The following is a 24,524-nucleotide window of genomic DNA, read 5'->3' as shown; positions in this document are numbered from 1 at the left end:
TGTAAGATTTGAAGAGAAAGAAGCAGATTTGGCAAGCAGGAGAATTCTGCAGGAATGGGGGAAGGGCAGGAAAGAGAGAGAATTCTGGGAAAAGGAGAGGAAGTAAGCTGATCTGAACAGTTGGAAAGCTTCTTCTCCTCTCTGACAAGCTACCCGGAAGGTGGACTGGGTGGCTCTCTGAGCCAGCACTCCTCTCCTCCTGTGAAAGCTTGTCCCGATCCCCCAAGAAGACCACCAAGGGAATAGGACTTCAACTGGCAGCTGTTCACTAGAAGAAAGATTTCCTCCAGATCCCCCAGTCCTGGCCTGGTTACCGTTGCTGAGGCAGCTGGAGAGCTAGGGCTTCTTCTCCCTCCAGACTTTGGGGAGAAGGGGTTTCCATTATTCTAGGGGGATCCCCTGCTCCCTCTTCCCTTCTGCCTCATTCCTAAACTCATCTGCCCTATTCCTTCCCATGTTCCCTTAGAATAAACAGTTTAATAAGAACAAGTGACTGCCTCCATCCCATCTAGAGAGACTTGACGTTGGGGAGAGGGAAGACTCCATTCTCTCCCTGCCCTCATATTACAGTATATTACACTACGCAGCATCTCTGTCCCCTCACTAGACAGGAAATAATGCAACAGGTTTTCATTAGTGTTTGACCTCAGTGCCCATGTGCGCTGTATCCCCAAATAGCCTTGAGAGGTGGTTTCCCAAGTCTTCTGATCCAGAGCACTGAACAGCTAAGATCCCTTTTTTCTTTTTTTCTATCCAAATTTCCCTTTTCCATTACTTCCCACAATCAGTGTTGAATCACCCCATTTCACTTCAGTCTTTGATCTGACTTCCTGCCTGTATCAAAATCCTGGCACTTAGTGCCTCCATATACATCCTGGCGTGTCCATTCATTCATTCATTCATCCAGACATTCGTATTCAAAACCTTAGAGGTCTAATTTCTAGTTCTCTCATTGACTAGGTGAGAAAACCCAGAGAGATGAAATGATTTGCCAAAGGTTTCACTGCAACTAAGTGGTACAGCTATAGTCCTTAATAGACTCTTAATCTAATGTACTCTCTTGTACCATGCTATTCTGACTCAGATCAATATGAACAATTTGTATAAATTATCAATAATGCTGATACCTACGTATTTTTGTACTCCTGCTGATAGACTGGGTAAAAATACAGAATGAAAGCTGACCGACATAAGCATTCGCTACATATATTGCGTTTTTCACTGCCTCTGATTGGTGGGGAGGTTTAGTAAGATTGATCATTCTTCTAGCATAATATAGCCATGTTTCAATGACCTTTTTAAAATTTCCTCCAAAAAACTCAGGTAACATGAAGGCCAGACCTTCTCAGTGTAGCCTTGGGACCAAGCCACCTTCTGTGATTCACGGTCAGGTAGAAAGGATCATAATAGATTTAGAGATGGAAAGGGACCTCTAACCCAGAGCCTTGATTTTACAGATGAGAAAACTGAGGCTCAGGGAGGATTTTGTCCAGTGTCCCACCGGTCGTAAGCCTCCGAGGGAGGATATACTGAAATCCTCCGACTGCAGAGCCAGTGTTTATTTCATACTATCACCTACCTCCCAGGTAGTCCTCAGAACCCAAATAGGTCATTAGCAGCTCATGGATTCAGGAAATGAACAGATAAGTTTATCATTCCTGGCTTCCTGGATATTTCAACTGGATGTCCTGTGGTCACCTCAAATAGAAGCTATCCAAAAGAAAAGTGATTCTCTTTCCTCCAAAATCCACCCTTTTCCAAAAGTCCTCTATTACTCGCAGGAGCACCACCATCTTTCCAGTCTTTCAGGTCTGAAAACTTGTTTCATCATCCTCAGCTTTTTACTTTATTCACCACTCAGATCCAGTCACTTGGCAAATCTTGTCATTTCATTATTCACGACATTTCTCATTCATCCCCATCTCTCCTCTCCTGAAACCAACGTCCCACTTCACACCCATCACTTCTCACTTGGACTGTTGCTATAGCCTTTTATTGGTTTCCCTTCTTTTCTCCCTTTTTATAAATTATATTATATATAAATTATTCTAATTTATATATATATATATTTATATATGCATTTATATAAAATATATATAAATTATTCTAATTTTTCCTAGATGTAACCACCAAAATGATTTTCCTAACAGGTCCCACTACTCTAGTGACTCTCCATTTCATTCAGAATTAAGTATAAACTCCTCCATTTGGCTTTAAAAAATTATCATTCTTGTTTCATGGGTGGCAATCTAGCCAGAAATGATCAAAGGAAGTTCTTTTGAATATTGTATAAAGCACTTTACTGGGCACTAGAGGAAAGGAATAATTTAGGTAAAAGATGGTCTCCTTTCCTGGAAATTATGCTCTTACAAAACACATGTTAAACATAATTAAAATATACACTAATACATAAGTGCATGAGAGAAATAAAAAAAGGTTCTGTGTGAAAAAAAAAATTATCATTCTTACCTTCTGTCTTAGAATCAATTCCTTTAAGGGCTAGGCAATCAGGGTTAAGTGACTTGCTCAGCGTCCCAGGCTAGGAAGAATTGCAGGTCAGATTTGAACCAAGGTCCTCCCGACGCCAGACCTGGCTCTCTATCCACTGAGCCACCTCTTACTTCTTTCCCATTTTGAACATGAACCACAAATTTAGCTATTCTCTAGCACTCACTATATAATTTTATTTATAAATTTTAATTTTATTTATAACAAATTTATTTTTTGACATAGTCATCTTTGTACAGGCCAATTCCATGCCACGGCCACTTTTTACAGCAGCTAATAGATAGCAGTTCCGCCAGTTCCCAGCTTCTGTTGTTGCTAAGATCATGAATTTGCTCCATTTCAGAGCCCTAATTCTGCCTGGCTACCTTGCCAGTGTGTGCCAAAGGCTATTATCTCTATTTTGTTTTCAGTCTTATCTGAAATGTGTTTTTGTTCAAGATTAGGATGAGCTATTCAGAGAACTTAGAGAGAATCTTTCCCCAGAGGCCTTTAAGAATGGAGCAGAAGCCCATCTATCTAGAACAGTCCAGTCTGGAGAGGGGAGGTGGGCGAGATGACCTTTTCTGTGCTCTGCCCTCTCCCACGATCCTGTCGCCAGAATTGATCATTAGGAGAGCAAAGTTATCGAATCTAATTTTTTTTCACCTTATTGTTATAAACATCTGTCAGTCAAACTGCACTAACACGATACCTATATTTTGGGGAAACCCATTCCTAGTGACTCTTCTATTATGGATAAGATGGCTTAACTCCAAAAGAGAACTACAGACCTATTTTTCTATTTTAGAGAGAATTTTAATATGGGTCACAAAATGTTGCTCAGGATATTATGTATTTATTTTTAGTTTTTAAAAAACCCGCACCTTCTATCTTAGCATCAATACTGTATATTGATTCCAAGACAGGAGAGAGGTAAGGGCTAGGCGATGGGGATTAAGTGACTTGCCCAGGGTCACACAGCTAGGAAGTGTCTGTGGTCAGATTTGAACCTAGGATCTCCCGTCTCTAGGCCTGGCTCTCAATTCACTGATCTACCTAGTTGTCCCTAGGATACTATTTATTTTTAACCTTTTTTTTTTTCCTTCTGAAGGTGGTTTTTGAGCTTTGAACTTAGAGGTAAGAGAAGTGGTTTTGTGGGGATGGTGCTTTTATTTGGGCCATTTGCCTTCCTCATTATGTCTCTTGCAGATTCTTCTTTCCTTTTCTAGTTTATTATCCTCTACTGATAGTAAAATCTTTTAGATTTATTTCATTAATAGTAGATTCATTAAAATCATAATCTACTTAAGCAGATCTTTCTTAGTTGATAAAATACATACATCTATACATATCTATTTATCTGTTTATCTATCTATTTATAAGCAAGAGTAAGAAAATAGCCAGAGTTGCAGTATTGTCTTAGGGCAGTTTTTTCCTTTAAAAGTTTGCCCCTTTAAATCTTAGTACCCCTCATAGGGGAGAAAAAATGAACAAACATTCAGTTATATAATCTTTTAAAATTTTCCTAGCTGGCTCTCTTTGAATCTTTCTTTCCATCTTTCTGGAAATTTCTGCTATCATCTGAAACACCCTCCTATCGGAGAAAAACACACTTTCATAATTTTAAAGTCGTCTTAGTGTTATTTTCTTTTACCTCTTCCTTATCATGAATCTGGATTTTAGAAAAATTCTAGTGAGAGCTAGTTAAATAGTCTTGCTTCCTCCTCTCTCTTTGCTCATGTAATAAAATGGACAATTGATGTGAACATGTAAATCTCCTCTCCTCAATTTGAGGTTCATGTTATCCAATCCAAATGCTAGTGACTGTTAGATATTAAATAGATATTAAACACTATATTCTCCTTCCTCAGTGAGTTCTGTGCCTCAAACAAAGGCTTTCTCTCTTCAAATTAGGGGACTTTAAGATACATTTATTTAATATCTATTGATGATCGTGTTCTTGATCTCACCGTCATTCACAAATGTTCCACGTTCTTGTTCATAAATATAGAAATTCCTTTATCTGATTATATTCTTTCTTCAGTCTCTCTTTCCCTGCACCTTACGGCCTTCCTCCTTATTGTGACCCTCATTCCATGTGTTCCTCAATTCTTTGCTAGGCCATCACCCCCTGCACCAACTACACTCTCCTCCCATCTCTCTTTCTTGACCCACTCGGATCAGCATTGGCCTTCACTCTGAATCCCATCCCCCCCGGAAAAAAAAGTAAAAGAAAAAAGAAGAAAAAATGAATCCCATGTCCCTTTGACCTGTTGCCAATCTCACTTTTTTAAGCCCAGCCTAGAACTACTCCCTCTGTCTGCCTCCTTTGCTTAAGGAGGAAGAAACAGAAGCTTTACCTTGCTTCAATGAAAAACAAGATAACATTAATTTGTAGGGAAACCAATGAAAATGGCTTTTTAATTTTCTCCAACTTGGAAGTCATAATGAAGTCCATTTGAATGTAAGTTACCTGAGAGCAGTGAATGTTTTGCTTTTGTGCCTTCTAATTCCAAGTGTTAAACTCATCATCCTACACCAAGTAAGTGCCTAATAAATGTTTTTTGGTCAGTTAATGCACCAATACACACACACACACACACACACACACACAACCATCTGGCCTCTGAGTTTGTTTTTGTGGTGTTTGCTATTACTTGGGACTTTGGGTTTGTACTTTGTACATTTCCTTCCTTAAAAGAAGGATTTAAAAGTTAATCTGTCCATTTTTATTGCTTGATTATGATTTTATCATAACTGAAATAGGGCATAACCTAAATTTCTACCCAATTATGCTTTTTCTATCAAAGAGAGAACTCAGAATAACTAAAGACAGATTTTAAATACTATAAAGAAAAAGGAATGTTTATAGGACAATTATTTATTTTTGAACCATTACCTTCTGTCTTAGTATCAATTCTTTTCTTTTTTTTTTAAACCCTTATCTTCCATCTTAGAATCAATATTGTGAATTGGTTCCAAGGTAAAAGAATGGTAAGGGCTAGGCAGTAGGGGTTAAGTCCAGGATCACACAGTTAGGAAGCATCTGAGGTAAGTTTTGAACCTAGAACCTCTTTGCCTGGCTATTAATCCACTGAGCCACCCAGCTGCAACACCCCCCTTAGTATCATTTCTAAGACAGAAGAGCAGGGCAGCTGAGGTTAAGTGACTTGCTCAGGGTCACCCACCTAGGAAGTGTCTGAGGCCAGATCTGAGCCCAGATCTGAGCCCATGACCTCCAGTCTCTAAGCTAAATATCTATCTATTATGCTCTCTAGTTGCCTCTTTAGGACAAGATTTAAAGAAATATGCCTTGGGTGTGATTTAGAATCTTTCCCACCGTTCCTCTACTGTCATCCTCAAACACCCATACAACTCTGATTCTCAATACTCCCCTTCTGTCTCCCCTAGCCTAGAGTAAATTGCTGCTTTTGAATTGCCCAAACTTGACTTTTGTCCAAAACTGACACAAAACAACTTGGTGTCAAAACTTCATTTGGTCTTCCTAAAATTTCTGATCAGTTAGAACAGCGGTTCTCAACCTGTGGGTCGCGACCCCAGCAGGGGTTGAACAACCAAAACACAAGGGTTGCCTAAAACCATTGGAAAATACATATTTCCAATGGCTTTAGCCGCTGAGAAATAGCTCTACTTCACAGCAAGATCTCGGAAAGAACGGGGACCCTGCTGCCCGCACATTGTACTAATATTAGTTACCTATCAGCAGCCTTCCCCCGATGAGGGGCGATGGATTTACCCTATTACCTGGAAACCGGACTCAAACAGAGACCCAGAGAGAGCACCCAGGCGCTGGCTCCAGAGGGGTTAAGAACCAGTCCTGGAGCGGATAACTCCTGGAGCAGATAACGGAGCCTAGTAACCCCAGCAAAGTGAAGCCTCAGCTCAAGCTGGAGGGAGACAACAGGAAGAAGGCAGCGTCTGCGGACCCCCTCCCCAGGCAGGACTTACCTCCCACCCTAGTGCTCAGGCTGCCTCCTGCTGGATTAATATTTCTCAACATATAATTAAATATTGTTTTTGTGATTAATCACTATGTTTAAATTATGTTTGATTTGTAGCAATGAGAATACATAATGTATATCAGGTATTTATATTCCGAATCATAATTGTAGCAAAATTACAGTTTTGAAGTAGCCACCAAAATAATTTTTTGGTTTGGGGTCACCACAACATGAGGAACTGTATTGCAGGATCATGGCATTAGAAAGGTTGAGAACCACTGAGTTAAAAGGTTCCTAACCTTTTCCCAGGGATCTTTCTTTGATCAGAAACCCAAAAGGGGGAGTGAGGAGAGTTAGCCTATTAATTCTTGATATTTTCTAGTGTAAAACTCAAGGAATTGCTTATTTTCTTTATGACAGCATTTTTTTTCCTTTCTCTTAATCTTAATTGGTTGCTATTTAGAGCTCTCAGGCACACAGTTAGAAACTAAACTGTAAACTATAAAATCAAATCTTCTGATTTACGTGCTGTGGAGCCCAGCAAATAGCTACACCCAACTCAGGAAAATTCATGAGAATTCTAGAAAGGGAGGTAAAGCCTTCTCTCCAAACATGAGTTTACCCTTTGGTCATATGAGTTCTAAATGTGTGTCTTTTTCCCCTTCCATACTTTTGGAAAATGTTTTGGTTCCAACTGTTACTCTACCATCTTAGTCAATGTTGTTGTTATTCAGTCATTTAATCATGTCCAACTCTGCATGACCCTATTATCCCCCAAAGGCTGTCCAAGCTCATTTCCATTTCTTCTGTGACATTCCCCATCTCATTCCCTGCCATTCCCTTCTCCATTGGTCTTCAGTCTTTGCTAGCATCAGTATTTCCCAGTGGCTCCTGTCTTCTCTTTATGTGGCCAGAGTATTTCAGTTTCAGCTTCCGTCTTTTTCCTTCCAATGAGTAGTCAGAATTAATTTCTTTCATTTGATCTTCTTGCTGTCCAAAGACCTCTCAGAAGTCTTCTCTAGCACCACAGTTCAAAAACATTGATTCAACACTGCTCAGCTTTCTTTATAGTTCAGCTCTCTAAGCCATATGTGATCACTGGGAAAACCATAGCTTTTACTATGTGAACCTTTTCAGGAAAGTGTTGTCTCTGCTTTTTAGTATGCCATCCAGATACCTTTCCTTCTAAGAAGCAAGCATCTTTTAATTTCATAGTTTTAGTCATTATCTGCAGGGATCTTGGAGCCCAAAAACATAAAATCTGACACTGCTTCCATTTTCCCCTCCCTTTATATGCCAGGAAATAATGGGGCCAGATGCCATGAACCTAGTTTTTATAATGTTAAGCATCTAGCCAGCTTTTATATTCTTCTCTTTCACCCTCATCAAGAAGCTTCTTAAAATTCTTCTTCACTTTCTGCCACCAGAGGTTTCCAAAGTCTAATTAACTCTAGTTGGCTAATTGATGTCACCTGAAAATCATTTATGACTATACCAGTGGGACCTCTCAGTCCTGGAGAAACCAATCCTAACTCCTCATAGTTACTTCTAGGACCTCAGAGGGAAAAGTAGCTCACCATCTGCTGGGACTGACCTGCCCCAAAGCAAGTGGGGATTGAGGGATTCAGTGCTAGATATCAAAAGCCAAATTGCTCTTTCTTTTCAAACTTTCTCTTCCTTTCTTCTTTTCTCTTTCTTTCTTCTTTGAATGTCCCTCTTTCCATCACTGGTGCCAGCAACTAGACTTTCCAGGAGAAGGTATTCATAATGTTATGATTAGATTAAAGTTAACTGAGGCACAAAGTTCTGAGCACATTCATTTTATTGGTAAGACTAGCAGTTACCAATAAAATGTATCTTTAGATCTTCAGCAAGCAAGAAGACCTCAAATGAGGGCAGAAAGATCATTTTATAGGCAAAAGGAAGAGCACCCAGAAGCTAGAAGGCAGAATCATAGGTAGGAAAACAAAATGATTAGTTGGAAGTTTGGAATGCAAAGCTAACAGCTCCTCCTTTCATCTGGTTACTGTGGAAATCTCATTGATGGTGTTCACCTGTAGGCCTAGTTAGTGACAGTGATAACAGATCAAACTTTCTTAAAGGACAGTCAATGTTGCTGAGATAATAGAATAGTCTCCCTGACATCCACCTGCATCCCTCAAGAAAAACAGATTTCCTTGACGTAAAAATAGACGGAACTTCTAACTTAATTAACTCCAAGAAGAAAGCTGTATTTATGGTGTTAACTCAGAGACACAAAGAAGTATGACAAACATTATACAAAGTGGTGGAGATGGTATAAAATAGAATAAATTTCAAAAATGGAGACAATGTCAAATTGATTTTCTCAAAGAGACATGTCAGGACTAGAGATTGTAACTGAGAAGTAATAGTTGAAACTGTGAGGTGAATTGAATTGCCAAGGAAAAAGTATAGACAGCAGAGAAGAGGACTGAGGACTGAAGCCAAAACAAATATTATTTTCAGAATCAAATTTTCATTAGTACAGTGAATGAAGCTGTAATTTTCCAGTGTAAAAATATAGGAGAATAATATTGATTTTATAATGTTAAGCAGCAGATGCAGAATAAAATATGCAGTTAGATGACTAATACCTATTGATATTTACTGGTACTTTGAATATGAAAATGCTATCACAGAAATAATTTCTGATTGCTATATACCTACGTAATGCTTTTTCTTTTTTTTTTAATCCTTACCTTCTCTCTTAGAAATCATAACTGATATTAGTTCAAGGAAGAAGAGTAGTAAGAACTAGGCAATTGGGGTTGTGACCTGCCCAGGGTCACACAGCTAAGTATCTGAGGCTTGATTTAAACCTAAAATCTCCCATCTCAAGGTCAGGTTTTATATCCACTGAGCTACCTTGCTGCCCCCATAATCCTTTTTCAAATAAAGTTAAAGTATAGCCTTCCTTGGAAAAAAATGTAAAGTAGTAACTTATCTAGATCCCCAATTGTTTAATGACTATCATTAGTCTGGCATCATCAAGGATATGAATTATCTAGATAACTGAAACTGACTTTTTTGGGCACAAAATTTTTATTATTTTGAACATTTTAGATCTAAATATTTTTTATTATATTATGTTACATGACTGCATCATTCAACGTGATGTTAGACAGTCACCGAGCACTTATTAAAAGCACCCAAGCACTATGTTAGCACTGGGGACATAACAAATAGCAACACTACCCAAAAAGCAAAAAAGCCACAGTTCTTACTCTCAAAGCTCAGAAGACAACATATGAAAAAGTGTGTAGAAACAAGAAACATACACAGAGGTGTATGAGGACCAGCTCAAACCAGCTTGTGAAAAGAGACTGAGTAAACCTTATAAAACTGGAAATGCTATGAATCTAGGCTTGATTTGTTGCTTTGTTGATTATCTAAACTTAAGAACATGAAGGAGAAAAGGTTAATCATGTAAATTAAATCTTTAAAATGTGTCTTGCAATTTAGTTGCTCTCAGCACTACAATGAAGCAAGACAATTCCAAAGGATTCATGATGGAGGATGCTATGCAATTCCAGAGAAAGAACTGATAGAATCTGAATTAGGATTGAGGCATATTATTTTTCACTTTATTTTCTTCGTGGTTTTTTTGTTCAGTCTGTGTCTTCTGCTACAATATGACCAATACGGAAATAAATTTCACATAATATCACACGTATAACCTTTAGGGTGGGGAAAGAAGGAAGGGAGAAAGAGATCTGGAACTCAAAAGTTTAGAAAACTACTGTTAAAAATTGTTTTTGCAAGGGGCGTCTAGGAGGCTCAGTGAATAGAGAGAGCCAGACCTAGAGATGGGAGAACCTGGGTCAAATGTGGCCTTAGACACTTCCTAGCTGTGTGACCTTGGGCAAATGACTTAGCCCCAATTGCTTAGTCTTTTTTGCTCTTCTGCCTTGGAATCAATACTTAGTATCAATTGTAAGACAGGGTAATGGTTTTAAATTTTTTAAAATTGTTTTCACATTTAATTGGAAAAAAACCAAATCACTGAAAGAAAAGAAAATGTGTCCTTCAGTTTCAACCCAACAGAGTCAATTAAACTTGTTATATACTATGTATATAGTATATAACAAGTATATATATATATATATATATATATATATATATATATATATATACACACACTATATACTATAATTAAATATATACTATACTATACTTGTTAAATATATACTAGCCCACCACTATCTATACAGAATAAATGAAGGATGGGATAGTCTCAGAGAGAAGGCATTATAACACCTTGTACTCTAACCTTTCTTTTATTCCCCAGAGCCAGCATTATGAATGGTGACCACAGAGGCTAAATGGTCCTTTAGAAAAAAATTTTTTTGTTTCCCCATTATTAAGGGGACTATATTACAGTCAGTGTGCCTGACTTTAGTAGTGTCTTTCCTTATTCCTGCTTCTACTTGGGTTTACTATGGTCCAAACAATCAGGTCCCCAAGTTTGTTCAAAGTGTATCTAAAATGATAATAAATATTTTATTGAGTGATTTTGTATAGAGAAGAGAACACTGTTCTTTGGGTCAGAAGACCTGTGATGGAATAATAGCCCTGATACATTCTATCTATATAATCTAGGGAAAATCATTCAGCCTTTGAATCTGTTTACTCATCTGTAAAAAGGAGATATTACCTATACCAGCTATTCTAAAGTGCAGTCCACAGACTTTTATATTCCTAATAATATAAAATATTCCTCTATTTTCCAATTACATGATGTCAAATGTAATGTCAAATTTTCTTCATATTTTTCAGTGAGTTTTTGTACCTCCTTTTCCATTTGTCCAGTTCTGCTTGTTCTGCTTTTTAGGAAGTTCTTTTCCTTGGTGAATTTTTGTACTTCTTTTTTCATGTACCCAATTCTGCCTTTTAAAAAATTCTTCTCTTCTGTGGATTTTTGTACCTCTTTTTCCATTTGGCCAATTCTCTTTTAAGCTCTTCTCTTAAGTAGATTTTTATGCCTCTTTTGCCAAGTGTCTTATTCTATTTTTTAAGATTTTTTATTATTTTCTTCAGTATTTTTATTGCCTCCTTTACCAAACTGTCCACTCTTTTTTTCATCATTTCCCTGCATTGTTCTCATTTCTTTTGCAAATTTTCTACCTATCTTATGTAATTTTAAAAATCATTTTGGAACACCTCCATTAATTCTTTTGGGGCTTGAGACCAATTCACATTTTCTCTTGGAGGCTTTGAATGCAGCAGGCTTTGACTTTATTGTCTTCTTCTGAATTTTTGTTTTGATCTTCCTTGTCACCAAAATAACTTTCTGTTACCCCTTTTTTTCCAGCCCTATTTCTTGTCTTTTAACTTAAGAAATTGTTACAAGTGGACTCCTCTCCTATAGTGAAGGGAGCTCTGTTCCAAGCTTTAGGTTCTTTATGTAGCTGACTTCAGGGATAGTTCTGGAAATATATTTTTCAGTTCTTTCAAGGTGGTATGGTCTAAGGAGAGGTGTGTTTATTACTCTCTTGGCCTGCACTCTGGTCTGTGAGCAACCACATTCTTTTTCTGCCTTTGAACTTTGACCAAAGGCCCCTGCTCCCCTGTGACCACAAGTGCTGGTGTTGCTAGTATATCTCCTCTCTCTGTGACCTAGGACTGAGACTTGTATCAGCATTTGGGCAGTGTGAAAGAATTTTTCATCCAGAGCCAGCAAAAGAACCCCAGTAATCTCCTTCGGTGGTTGGGAGCTCTAGAAGCTTTTACGGCTGATTCAGCTACCCCCAAGGTCTGTGTGGATTTCCAAGGTGTGACCTGCTTTGACATGCTGGTCTACATTCCACTTCAATGCTGCTGTGATGGATCTTCCATGCCAGCCTTCTAAGTTTTTTTGGGCTAAACATTTGTTTTATCCTATCCTTTTGTGGATTCCTCCATTCCAAAATTTGTTTGGAGGCATTATATCATAGTTCTTGAGAGGGTAATTTGATAGAGATCAGGTGGTCTATGTACCTTCTCCACCATCTTAACTCCACTCCTTCTTTTTTAAATATTTCAAAAACAACATATCTCAGCAGACTAAAGATATATGAGAATCTAGCTGTCTTCTAGTAAACTAGATATGTAGGAGACTTATAAAACATGTAAGATAATGTGACTTGTCTAATTAATTTTTTTGAAAATGCAATTTTTCATAAAAACATAATTTAAATAAATTTTATAAAATATATAAACACATTTTTCATTAAAATAATCTGTTAACTTTTTGGGCTTATTAGTGTTTTTCATGAATTAATATTTTATGATTTTATCGATTTTAGTTTCTATTGTGAATACTATAATATCCTCATATAAACAATCAATGATTTGGGGTCCTTGACAATTTTTAAAAATGAAAAGAATCCCTTGATCAAAAAAGTTTGAGAACCTATGACTTATAGTATCTAATAGAGTTGTTATTATTCTTTATGCCTTAATGTACTATATAAAGCTAAGTTACTAAAATACTTAGAAGCATAAATATGGCTTACTTTTTATTACAAAAGTGAAAAAAGCTGGTTTTGACATCTGTTATCATTGCTCAGAGAATTTTTTTGTTTCCCTTCTGGTTGTTGAACATATTTTAGATTAGTGTTTTCCAAGTACCAGTAGTGAAACAGAGAGTCAAATAAGCATATTTTAAGAGCCTACTAGGGAAGGGCAACTAGGTGGATAGAGAGCCAGATCTGGAGACAGGAAGACTTGAGTTCAAATCTGGCCTCAAACACTTCCTAGCTGTGTGATCATGGCAAGTCATTTAACTCCAATTGCCTAACCTTTACTATTCTTCTGCCTTGGAACCAATATTTAGTATTGATTCAAAAGCAGAAGTTAAGGGTTAAAAAAACCCAAAAGCTCTTTTTATGTGCTACACTTAGCATCAGGTTAAGAACTGAGGATATAAATACAGAAATTTCAAAGTAGGGGACAGAGCCAAGATGGTAGAGTAAAAGCAGGTTTTCAGCTGAGCTCTCCCAAATTTCTCTTCAAACAATGTTAAAATAATGCCTCAAAACAAATTCTGGAGCAGCAGAACCCACAAAAAGACAGAATGATACAAATTTCCATCCCAAGAAAATCCAAAAGGTCAGCAGGAATGATCTATCATACCAGAGTGAGAGTGAAATGCATTCTAGCCCAGGCAGCACTCTGGCAAATCCACAGCAGGCCTTCAGGGCAACTGACTTCTGGAAATCTGAGTCCACAGATGGTAAGGGGGTCTGACAAGTGGTCAGAAAGAGATTACAGGGATCCCTTTGCTGGCACTGAGTTCAGGACTCTGTTGCATTACCCATACATGGATCCAGGTCACAGTCCTGATCTCAGTCCTAGGGCAAAAAAGAGTATTAGCACATCAGAACTTGCAGCCATTGGGATACCAGTGATGCCCATCAGGTTCCTAGGCAGAAGAGAGTGTTTGTGGGTGATCACAGCAGAACACAGGACAAGAAAGTAGTAAGCATACTTCTCCTTACATTATACCACCCTGGAAGAACTGAAAACTTTTAGACTCCCAGAATTAGCTCTGAAAACATCTGCACAAAAACCTGAAGTGTGGGGAAAGTGTCTCATCCACCCAGGAAACAAAGCCCAACTTTAACATAAAGATAAAAGTCAAGAAATAGACTGAAAACTTGAGCAGATTTAAAAAAGAAGAAAAAGAATCTAATTATATAATGTTACAATGGTGACTGGGGAGATCAGAACAAAACCTCAGAAGAAAATTTGAACTATAGCATTGCAAAAACATCTGACATGGAAAATTTTCAGAGGAAGAAATCAAAACTATCAATAGTCATGTGAAAAAATGTTCTAAATCACTCTTGATTAGAGAATGCAAATTTAAACAACTCTGAGGTACTACTTCATACCTATCTGATTGATCAGACCGCATAACAGTAAAGGAAAAAGATAAATTTTGGAAGCAAAGAATATGGCAAAATTGAGACCTGAATGCATATTAGTAGAGTTGTGAACTCATCCAACCATTCTGGAGGGCAATTTGGAATTATGTTGAAAGGGCTATAAGATAAGAAGGCATAACCTTTGATCCAGTAATACCACTGCTAGGTCTGTATCCCAGATTTTAAAAGGAGGGGGAGGGAGGTAGAGACTTACTTGTACAAAAATATTTATAGCTGCTCTTTTTGTAGTGTATGATGGTGATGGAATATTATTGTGCTATAGGGAATGATAAAAAGGATGATTTCAGAAAGAACTGGAAAAGACCTTCATGGACTGATGCAAAGTGAAATAAGCAGAACCAGGAAAATGTTGTAAACAGTAACAACATTGTGACAGTAATCAAATGTGATTAGATTTAGCTATTTAGCAACACAATGATCCAGGTCAATTTTGAGGGGCTTAGAATAAAGAATGCTATCCACCTCCAGCGAAGGAACTGTTGGAGTCAGAATGAAGATAAAAGCATATGATTTTTTAATTGTTTATTCAGGTTCATGTTTTGAAGGTTTCTTTTTCATGAGATTATTCACTTACAAAAATGAACAATATGGAGTTATTTTAAGTAAAAAAAATGATGAATAAGATACTTTCAAAAAACCTGTAAAGACTTAAATGAACTAATAAAGTGAGCAAAACCAGGAGAATATTGCATACAGTAATAGTGACATTATATGATGATCAGCTGTGAATGACTTAGCTATTATCAACAATCAACAACTATTATCAACAAACAACAAAAAAATCAGCTTGGATCAACAAGTGATCCAAGACAATTCTGATGGACTTGTAGTGAAAAATGTTCTCCACCTCCAGGGAAAGAACTGAGTCTGATCACAGGTTAAAGCATACTTTTTTCCCCCATTTGAATAAGTTTATTTAGTCCATTTAGAACATTATTCCTTGGTAACAATAATCACATTATTTCCCTCCCTCCCCTCCACCCACCCTTCCCGCAGCCAAAGAGCAATTTCATTGGATATTACTTGTGTCCTTGATCAGAACCTATTTCCATGTTGTTGCTTACCCTAGGATGTTCATTTAGAGTCTATATCTCCACCCATATCCCTGTATTCAAGCAGTTGTTTTTCTTCAGTGTTTTTACTCCCTCAGTGTTTCCTCTGGATGTGGATAGTGGTTTTTCTCCTAGGTTCCTCCAAGTTGTTCAGAGTCAATGCATTGCCACTAATGGAGAAGCCGATTACATTCGATTGTACCACAGTGTATCAGTCTCTGTGTACAATGTTCTCCTGGTTCTGCTCCTTTCACTCTGCATCAATTCCTGGAGGTTGTCCCAGTCCCCGTGGAATTCCTCCAGTTCATTATTTCTTTAAGCACAATAATATTCCATCACCAACAGATACCACAATTTGTTCAGCTATTCCCCAATTGAAGGGCATCCCCTCATTTTCCAATTTTTGGCCACCACAAAGAGAATATTTTTGTACAAGTCTTTTTCCTTATTATCTCTTATTTCTTATTATCTGAATCAAAGGGCAAACAGTCTTTTATCACCCTTTAGGCATAGTTCCAAATTGCCCTCCAGAATGGTTGGATCAATTCACAGCTCCACCAGCAATGCATTAATGTCCCAACTTTGCCACATCCCCTCCAGCATTCATTACTTTCCTGTACTGTCATGTTAGCCAATCTGCTAGGTGTGAGGTGATACCTCAGAGTTGTTTTGATTTGCATTTCTCTGATTATAAGAGATTTAGAACACTTTTTCATGTGCTTATTAATAGTTTTGATTTCTTTAACTGAAAATTGCCTATTCATGTCCCTTGTTCATTTATCAATTGGAGAATGGCTTGATTTTTTGTACAACTGGTTTAGCTCTTTACAAATATGAGTAATTAGACCTTTGTCAGAGGTTTTTGTAATTGTTTTGTAAGAATTTTTTAAATTGTTTCCCAATTTGTTGCTTCCCTTCTAATTTTGGATGGATTAATTTTGTTTGTACAAAAACTTTTTAATTTGATGTAATCAAAATTATTGATTTCATATTTTGTGATTTTTTTTCTAGCTCTTGCTTGGTTTTAAAGTCTTTCCTTTCCCATAGATCTGACAAGTATACTATTCTGTGTTTGCCTAATTTGCTTATAGTTTCCTTCTTTATATTCAGGTCATTCACCCATTCTGAGTTTATTTTGGTGTAGGATGTGAGATGTTAATCCAAACCTAATCTCTCCCATACTGTTTTCCAATTTTCCCAGCAGTTTTTTATCAAAAAAGTAGGTTTTGGTCCCCAAAACTGGGATCTTTGGGCTTATCATAGACTGTTCTGCTGAGGTCATTTACCCTAAGTCTATTCCACTGATCCTCCTTTCTGTCTCTTAGTCAGTACCAAATTGTTTTGATAACCACTGCTTTATAGTCTAGTTTGAGATCTGGGACTGCAAGTCCTCCTTCCTTTGCATTTTTTTTTCATGATTTTTCTGGATATCCTTGATCTTTTGTTCTTCCAAATGAACTTTGTTATGCTTTTTGTTATGTTTTGGTAGTTCAATGGGTATGGCACTAAATAAGTAAATTAATTTGGGTAGGATTGTCATTTTGATTATGTTAGCTCGTCCCACCCATGAGCAATCAATGTTTTTTCAATTGTTTAGATCTAGTTTTAATTGTGTGGAGAGTGTTTTGTAGTTGTGTTCATATAGTTCCTGTGTTTGTCTTGGCAGATAGATTCCTAAGTATTTTATATTGTCTAGGGCGATTTTAAATGGAATTTCTCTTTCTAATTCTTGCTACTGAAATGATCTGGAGATATATAGAAATGCTGATGACTTATGTGGGTTTATTTTGTATCCTGCAACTTTATTAAAGTTGTTGATTATTTCGACTAGCTTTTTGGTTGATTCTCTAGGATTCTTTAAGTAAATCATCATATCATCTGCAAAGAGTGACAGCTTAGTCTCCTCATTGCCAATTTTAATACCTTCAATTTCTTTTTCTTCTCTAATTGCTCCTGCTAGTGTTTCTAGTACAATGTTAAATAATAGAAGTGATAGTGGGCATCTTTGTTTCACTCCTGATCTTATTGGGAAGGCTTCTAGTATATCCCCATTGCAGATGATGTTTGCTGATGGTTTTAGATAGATACTGTTTATTATTTTTAGGTTAGGCCCTTCTATTCCTATACTTTCTAGTGTTTTCAATAGGAATGAATGGGTGCTGTATTTTATCAAAGGCTTTATCTGCATCTATTGAAATAATCATGTAATTTTTGTCAGTTTGCTTGTTAATATGGTCAGTTATGTGGTTGTTTTTCCTAATATTGAACCATCCTTGTACTCCTGGTATGAATCCTGCCTGGTCGTAGTGAATAACCCTTGTGATAACTTGCTGGAGTCTTTTTGCTAGTATCCTATTTAAGATTTTTGTATCTATATTTATTAGGGAGATTAGTCTATAGTTTTCTTTCTCTGTTTTTACCTGTCTGGCTTTGGGATCAGTACCGTGTTTGTGTCGTAAAAGGAATTTGGTAGAGCTCCTTCTTGGCTTATCCTGACGAATAGTTTGTATAATATTGGGATTAGTTGTTCTTTGAACGTTTGATAGAATTCATTTGTGAATCCATCTGAACCTGGGAATTTTTTATTAGGGAGTTCTTTGATGGCTTATCCAATTTCTTTTTCTGATATGGGGTTGTTTAGGTAATTTATTTCTTCCTCTGTTAGTCTAGGCAATTTATATTTTTGTAAGTATTCATCCATATCACCTAGATTGCCCATATTTGTTGCCCTATAATTGGTCATAGTAGTTTTTAATGTTTGCCTTAATTTCCTCTTCATTAGAGGTGAGGTCTCCCTTTTCATCTTGGATACTGTCCATTTGGTTTTTTTCTTTCCTTTTTTTTAATTAGACTGACTAGTACTTTGTCTATTTTATTTGTTTTTTCAAAGTACCAGCTTCTAGTCTTATTTATTAAATCAATTGTTCTTTGACTTTCAATTTTATTAATTTCTCCTTTGATTTTTAGGATCTCTAATTTAGTCTTCATCTGAGGAGTTTTAATTTGTTTGCTTTCTAGTTTTTTAATTTGCATGCCCAATTCATTGACCTCTGCCCTTCTTAATTTGTTAATATATGAACTCAAGGATATAAATTTCCCCCTGAGTACTGCTTTGGCTGCATCCCATAGGTTTTGAAAGGATGTCTCATCATTGTCATTTTCTTCAATGAAGTTATTGATTGTTTCTACGATTTGTTCTTTAACTAACCGGTTTTGGAGAATCGTATTGTTTAATTTTCAATTAATTTTTTATTTACCTCTCCATGTACCCTTACTAATTATTATTTTCATTGCATTGTGATCTGAGAAGGTTGCATGAAGCATACTTTTTAAAAACTATTTTTCTTGGGTATTTTTTAGCTTTTCTTTTGCAACATGGCTAATATGAAGTGTGTTTTGTATAACTGTATAATCTGTATCAAATTGCTTATCTTCTCAAGGAGGAGATATTAAAAGGAGGGAAAGAATCTAGAATTCACAATTAAAAAAAAGAATATTAAAAATAGTGTTTGCATGTAATTGCGGAAAAAATAAAACATTAAATAGCTAGAAAAAATACAGAAATGAGGTAGTTCAAGGAGTTTCCATTCAAACAGGAGAGACAGTTACAGAAGAGACTGGTGACTCTGGAAGGAAATTTTGCTCTGGAGTGAAGTGGTGAGTTCCAGATAGAAGGGGAAATTGTGAGTGGTTAGTGACAGGGCATATAGCAAAAATGACCTTGGTAGACTGCTAAAGGAGTGTGAAGCATGATCTAGTCAGGAGCCAACTAGACAGAGGTCTTGGGTGACTTTGCACTTGTTGATCAAGACAGCAGGATTTACAAAGTTGAGTATATTAACTACTCCCATTAAAATTTTAAAAACTTTTTAGCTGAATTAAAACCTATAAACTTAAAATTTAAGATTATTCTTTCCTTCCTGGAGAAGGTTTCCTTCATTCACAATTCCCTTCCCCTCATCTTCCACTCTTTACCTTCTGAGCTGCACAAAGTCACAAAACTGAATCTTTGTAAGGCAAACTATGGGGGAACTCGTTGGCACAGTAAATAGAGTGCCAGGCCTGGAGTCAGGAAGACTCTTCTTCCTGAGTCCAAGTCACCTGTGTGAGTTTGTTTGCCTCAGTTTCCTCATCTGTAAAATTATCTGGAGAAGCAAATGGTGAACTGCTCCAGTATTTTTCTAAGAAAATCCCCAAAAGAGTCATAAATAGTCAGGCATGACTGATGTGATTAAACAACAATAAAGAGGCAAAATAACACAGCAGACAATTGAGCTTTTTTTACAGGTCCTTAGAATAGCTGGTAAAAACTGCTAGAGATTTGAGTCCATCAGATACTGGACCTCAGATCAGTGTTATTTTACCACCCCAAAGCCCTAATACTATTTGAAATGTAGCCCAAGCCTCTCTTAGTTGTGGATCTCCTGATGATGACTTTGGGTTCAAGGCACATTTTGGGTGAGCATCTCTTGCAGAGCCCCTGGTCCCCTCACATCAGTTCCTTTCTCTGCTTCTGAAAAGTGCTACAACCCTGGGCTATTCTTTCGGTTGGACTGCCATCTACTGGTAGCCTGCTGAATTACATCCCATAGACGGGGGGGGGGGGGGGGGGGGGGGAGAACTTTAGTTCTTTAGCTCAGAGCCCCAGGGGGTCATTTGAGAGGCCTTCTTCAGTTCTCTCCCCCTAGGTCCTTAGGCATTGGGTCTGTCTTTTTTTTTAACCCTTCCCTTCCATCTTAGAATCAACACTGTATTGATTCCAAGGTAGAAGAGCAGTAAGGGCTAGGCAATGAGGGTTAAGTGACTCATCCAGGATCACACAGGTAGGACCCATCTGAGATCAGAGTTGACCTTTAGGCCTGGCTCTCCATCTAATGAGCTACTTAGCTGCTGCTCCCATATAGGCCTTTTTAATTACTTTGCTTCTGCCTTCACTATAACTCTGAGCAATGGTCAAAAATTTTCTTTGATATACTACCTCATTCTCTAGATACTTACTAGATTACTCCCCAAATTCTGCTGAGATCCAGAAGTTGGATCTTTCTCTTTTCTTTCCTTCATGCAATGAAGTCACAGTTCCTCTTACAGATAAATGAATAAAAACATACAGTTAAAAGTGAATTAAAAGCTATAGTTAAGCATAACCACTAGAGAAGTTTCTTAATTTTGAGATATTTTCATTATGTTTTTTTTTAACCCTTACTTTCTTATCTTAGAATTCATACTGAGTATTGGTTCCAAGACAGAAGAGCTAGGCAAAGGGACTTGCCCAAGATCATAGAACTAGGAAATGTCTGAGGTCAGATTTGAACTCAGGACTTCCTGCTGGGAACCATCAGCCACAATGTTTGACACGGTCACTCATAGAAACCAAAGGCTGCAAAGTGGCCCCTAGGAAGGATGGATTCACCCGCTCAGCCCCTCTGTGTGACTTCTCTCACTAACATCCCTTATTATTGGAATTGCTATGATTATTGTTCTCTTCAGGAAAAATAATATGAGAGCAAAATACTTGCAGGATTAATACTAATGTTCCACATTATCCCCCCAGAATATCAGCAAAAGATCATACTTACAAAATCAAACCTAAAGACTATCATGGGTTAACTTCTAACAAAGCTACACTCAGAATTCCCCACCCCCATGTTCTCCTAAGCCAGTATATGAATTACCTTTTAGGGAGAGGCTGGTATACTATATGCCTCAATGACTTGCTTTACTAATTAAAATCTGTCTTGGAAACCCCCAATGAAACATTAGAAAAATGAGTAGCCTGATATTAAAAAATATCTAAAACTGGATTTTTTCTGTTACCCTTTGATCCCTCATCTTGGCAACAGTGTTTGTTGATTGTCTTCTAAGAACTCCTGATTGATTCTATTTTATTAAAAGTAAAAAATGACTTTTCTTAGATTGTCTGCAAGTCCAAGCACCCCACAGGTTAATGAAAGAACTGACCTTTAGCAACACTGCTTGTGACAATCATTTATCTTTTGGAAAAGCTTTGTGTAGGTTGTCAGAATCAGTAGTAACAATATAATATGTAGAATGATCACAGAATGCTAATCAAACAATTTGTTAAAAGTTAATGTATCACTTATCCAATTATCTGTAGAGAACATACATGTATGTTGAATAGTGAAGCTGTGTGCCAAGGAAATATGTAATCATTGGGATATAAGAATAAAGCCAGCCCTGGGCTTAGTGGAACAGTTCCTTGTGACACCTAGCCCCAGGCTGATACTCTCAACTGTCTTCCCATCATTCATTCACGCCTTCACCACTACACCCAGTCAAGGACCCCCAAAGTCGTGGACAGGGTAGGCCCTGAAATCCATGGCAACTTCCCATATGCCTGGTTCTCAATCCACTTAGTCATTTTCATTAACGTTTAACTATAGTAAGTGATCTTTCTTAAGGAGATTACTTATCAAAAGGAATTGTGAATAGAAATAAATAAGAATACTGAAACAAAAATGATGTCTGTTGAACCAAGAAAAGTCAAAAAAAGGATTACAAACTCAGAAAGCCTAGCAGTCTGGGACCATATAGCATAGGGACAAACAACTCTTTCTTGAACATACATTATAATAATCGGTGAGTACCAGGGCAACTAGGTAGCACCAGGGTGGGAATTGGGAGGACCTAGATTTAAATCTGGCCTTAGACACTTCCTAACTGTGTGACCCTAGGCAAGTCACTTAAGTCCAGTTACCTAACCGTTTCTAGTCTTCTGCCTTATGACTGACACTTAGTAGCAATTCTAAGTAATAGTTTAAGAAAATAGTAATAATCAATGAGTATCCTGAGTCATCAAGAAAAAGTTAATTTTTTTTTAGTATCTTCTATTTTAAAAGTCCATGAAGGAAATAAATACATTTTGTTTTGTTTTTGTAAATCTATTTTTTAATTATTTGCAGCAATGATAGCGCTATTTAAAGATATAAGCTTTGTGACAAGGAAATCACTTTAAAAGACTGATATATATTAATTTAAGGTCGCCAAGGAATTCAGCTATGTAATTCCTAAATGAAAACTCAAGTCAGCGGTCAGCCTTTTATGGAGTTTAATTACAAACAGGAGGAAGAAAGGTATTAGAGATAGAGAGAGAGGGAGAGAGAAAGGGGAGAGAAGGGAATGGAGCTTAAATACCCCTTCTGTTTAGGCTGGGCCAAAAGGCCCAAGCCCTTAGATAGCTGAGGCAAAGAAAAGAGATCAGTCCCTATCACTCACGTGACCAAAATGGAGAAACAGTCTCAGGGGCCTCCACTTCCAGCTTCCTTCAGAGCAAGCTTCTCAGAACACAACGTCTCCAACCTCCTCTATCTTTAAGGAAACCATCCAAGTTCCCTCCCCTCAGTTCTCACATCTACCAATCACTGTCCATGTCTTCCCTGTGCCAGTGATGGCTCTAGCTTAACCCAGGACCACCCAGAGGTCTGTGGCTTTGCACATGTCTGTTGGAGGTCATATTCTCAAATAATTAAATCTTGATCCTTTGCTACAGCCCTTCCTAAATCCTGTTAGGACTGAGTAGGGTGTAGATTGTAATTTCCAAGACCTGGTTCTGTCATTCCAAGTATCTCTATTGTATCAATTCTAAAATCAATCATGACTCAAAGAACTTCCTGTTCTATGCTTAAGCATAGGTCAAAGCCCTTTCCATTGTTCAGCAAAAGGTTTCTGTCCTAAAGTCATCTCAGGTAGGGAGGAGAAGGAACCTCCCATGCCAATGGGGTTCGCATTCCAATAGACTATCAGTAAGAAATTTTCCAAGTATGAAATTTCCCAATGGTGAAATTTCCAACATTTATAAGTCTAAGAAATTTTAAGGTTTACAGCTTCCATCATATTTTCTTATTCTTTATGTGAAATGTTTTATATTTCCTGATTACATATAAAATATTTTTTAATATTAGTTTTTAAAATTTGAATTCCAAATTCCCTCCTTCCTTACTTTCCTTCCTTTCTCCTTGAGAAGACAGGCAATTTGTTACAGACTATATATGTGCAGTTATGCAAAACATATTTCCATATTAGCCATGTTACAAAAGAAAAGGATACCCACCCAAAAAAAGAAAAGAAAAACAAAGTATAAGAAAAATTTATACTTCAATCTGTATTCAGACTCCATTGGTTCTTTATCTGGAGGTGGAGAGCATTTTTCTAGACACACAATTCTAGAACTGTCTTGGATCATTGCATTGCTGATAATAGCTAAGTCATTCACAGTTGATCATCATACAATATTGCTGTTTATGTATACAGTGTTCTGGTTCTGCTCCCTTCACTTTATATCAGTTCATATAAGTCTTTCAGTTTTTCTGAAAGCATCTTACTCATCATTTCTTAAAGCACAATAGTATTCCATCCCCAATTTATGGGCATGCCCTCAATTTCCAATTCTTTGTCATCACAAGAGAGTTGCTAGAAATATTTTTGAACATATAAGCCCTTTTCCTTTTTTTTTATCTGTTTCGGGTATAGATTTAGCCATGGTATTGCTGGATCAAAGAGTATGCATAGTTTTATAGCCTTTTGGGCACTGTTCCAAATAGCTCTCCAGAAGTTGGATAAGTTCACAATTCCACCATAAGTGCATTCGTGTCTCAATTTTTCCACATCCCTTCCAACATCTGTCATTTTCCTTTTCTGTTCTGTTGACTAATGTGATAGGTGTGTGTAGTGGTACCTCAAAGTTTTTTAATTTGCATATATCAAAACAACAGTGAAGAGCAGCTAGGTGGGATGCAGTGGATAGTGCACTAGACTAATTAAAAAGACCTAAATTCAAATATGATCTCAGGCACTTACTGTGTGACCCAAGGCAAATCAAAACCCCTATTTGCCTCAGGTCCCTGTAAAATGGGGACACACTGGAGAAGAAAATGGCAGACCTTTCCAGTATCTTTTCCAAGAAAACCCTATGAACAAGTGCTTAGGAGGCCACAGTCAAACACAACTCAACAACAATAAAAAAGCATTCATAGTTTAGGGCATTTTTTATATGACTTTAGTTAGGTAGGTAGCTTTGATTCCTTCTTCTGGAAACTATCTGTTCTTATCCTTTGACT

The 24,524-nt window shown here is 37.2% G+C and overlaps 1 protein-coding gene across 10 annotated transcripts in view; it reads left to right on the top strand.

Moving 5' to 3' along the window:
• Nucleotides 1-24,524, top strand: part of FRMPD1 (FERM and PDZ domain containing 1) — a 282,219-nt gene that overhangs the window by 199,417 nt on the left and 58,278 nt on the right. The window lies entirely within an intron of this gene.

The sequence above is a fragment of the Monodelphis domestica genome, chromosome 7 (assembly GCF_027887165.1).
Source record: "Monodelphis domestica isolate mMonDom1 chromosome 7, mMonDom1.pri, whole genome shotgun sequence".
NCBI lineage: Eukaryota > Metazoa > Chordata > Mammalia > Didelphimorphia > Didelphidae > Monodelphis > Monodelphis domestica.
The sequence above is the reverse complement of the archived record's forward strand: the minus strand, read 5'-3'. Positions and strand labels throughout refer to the sequence as shown.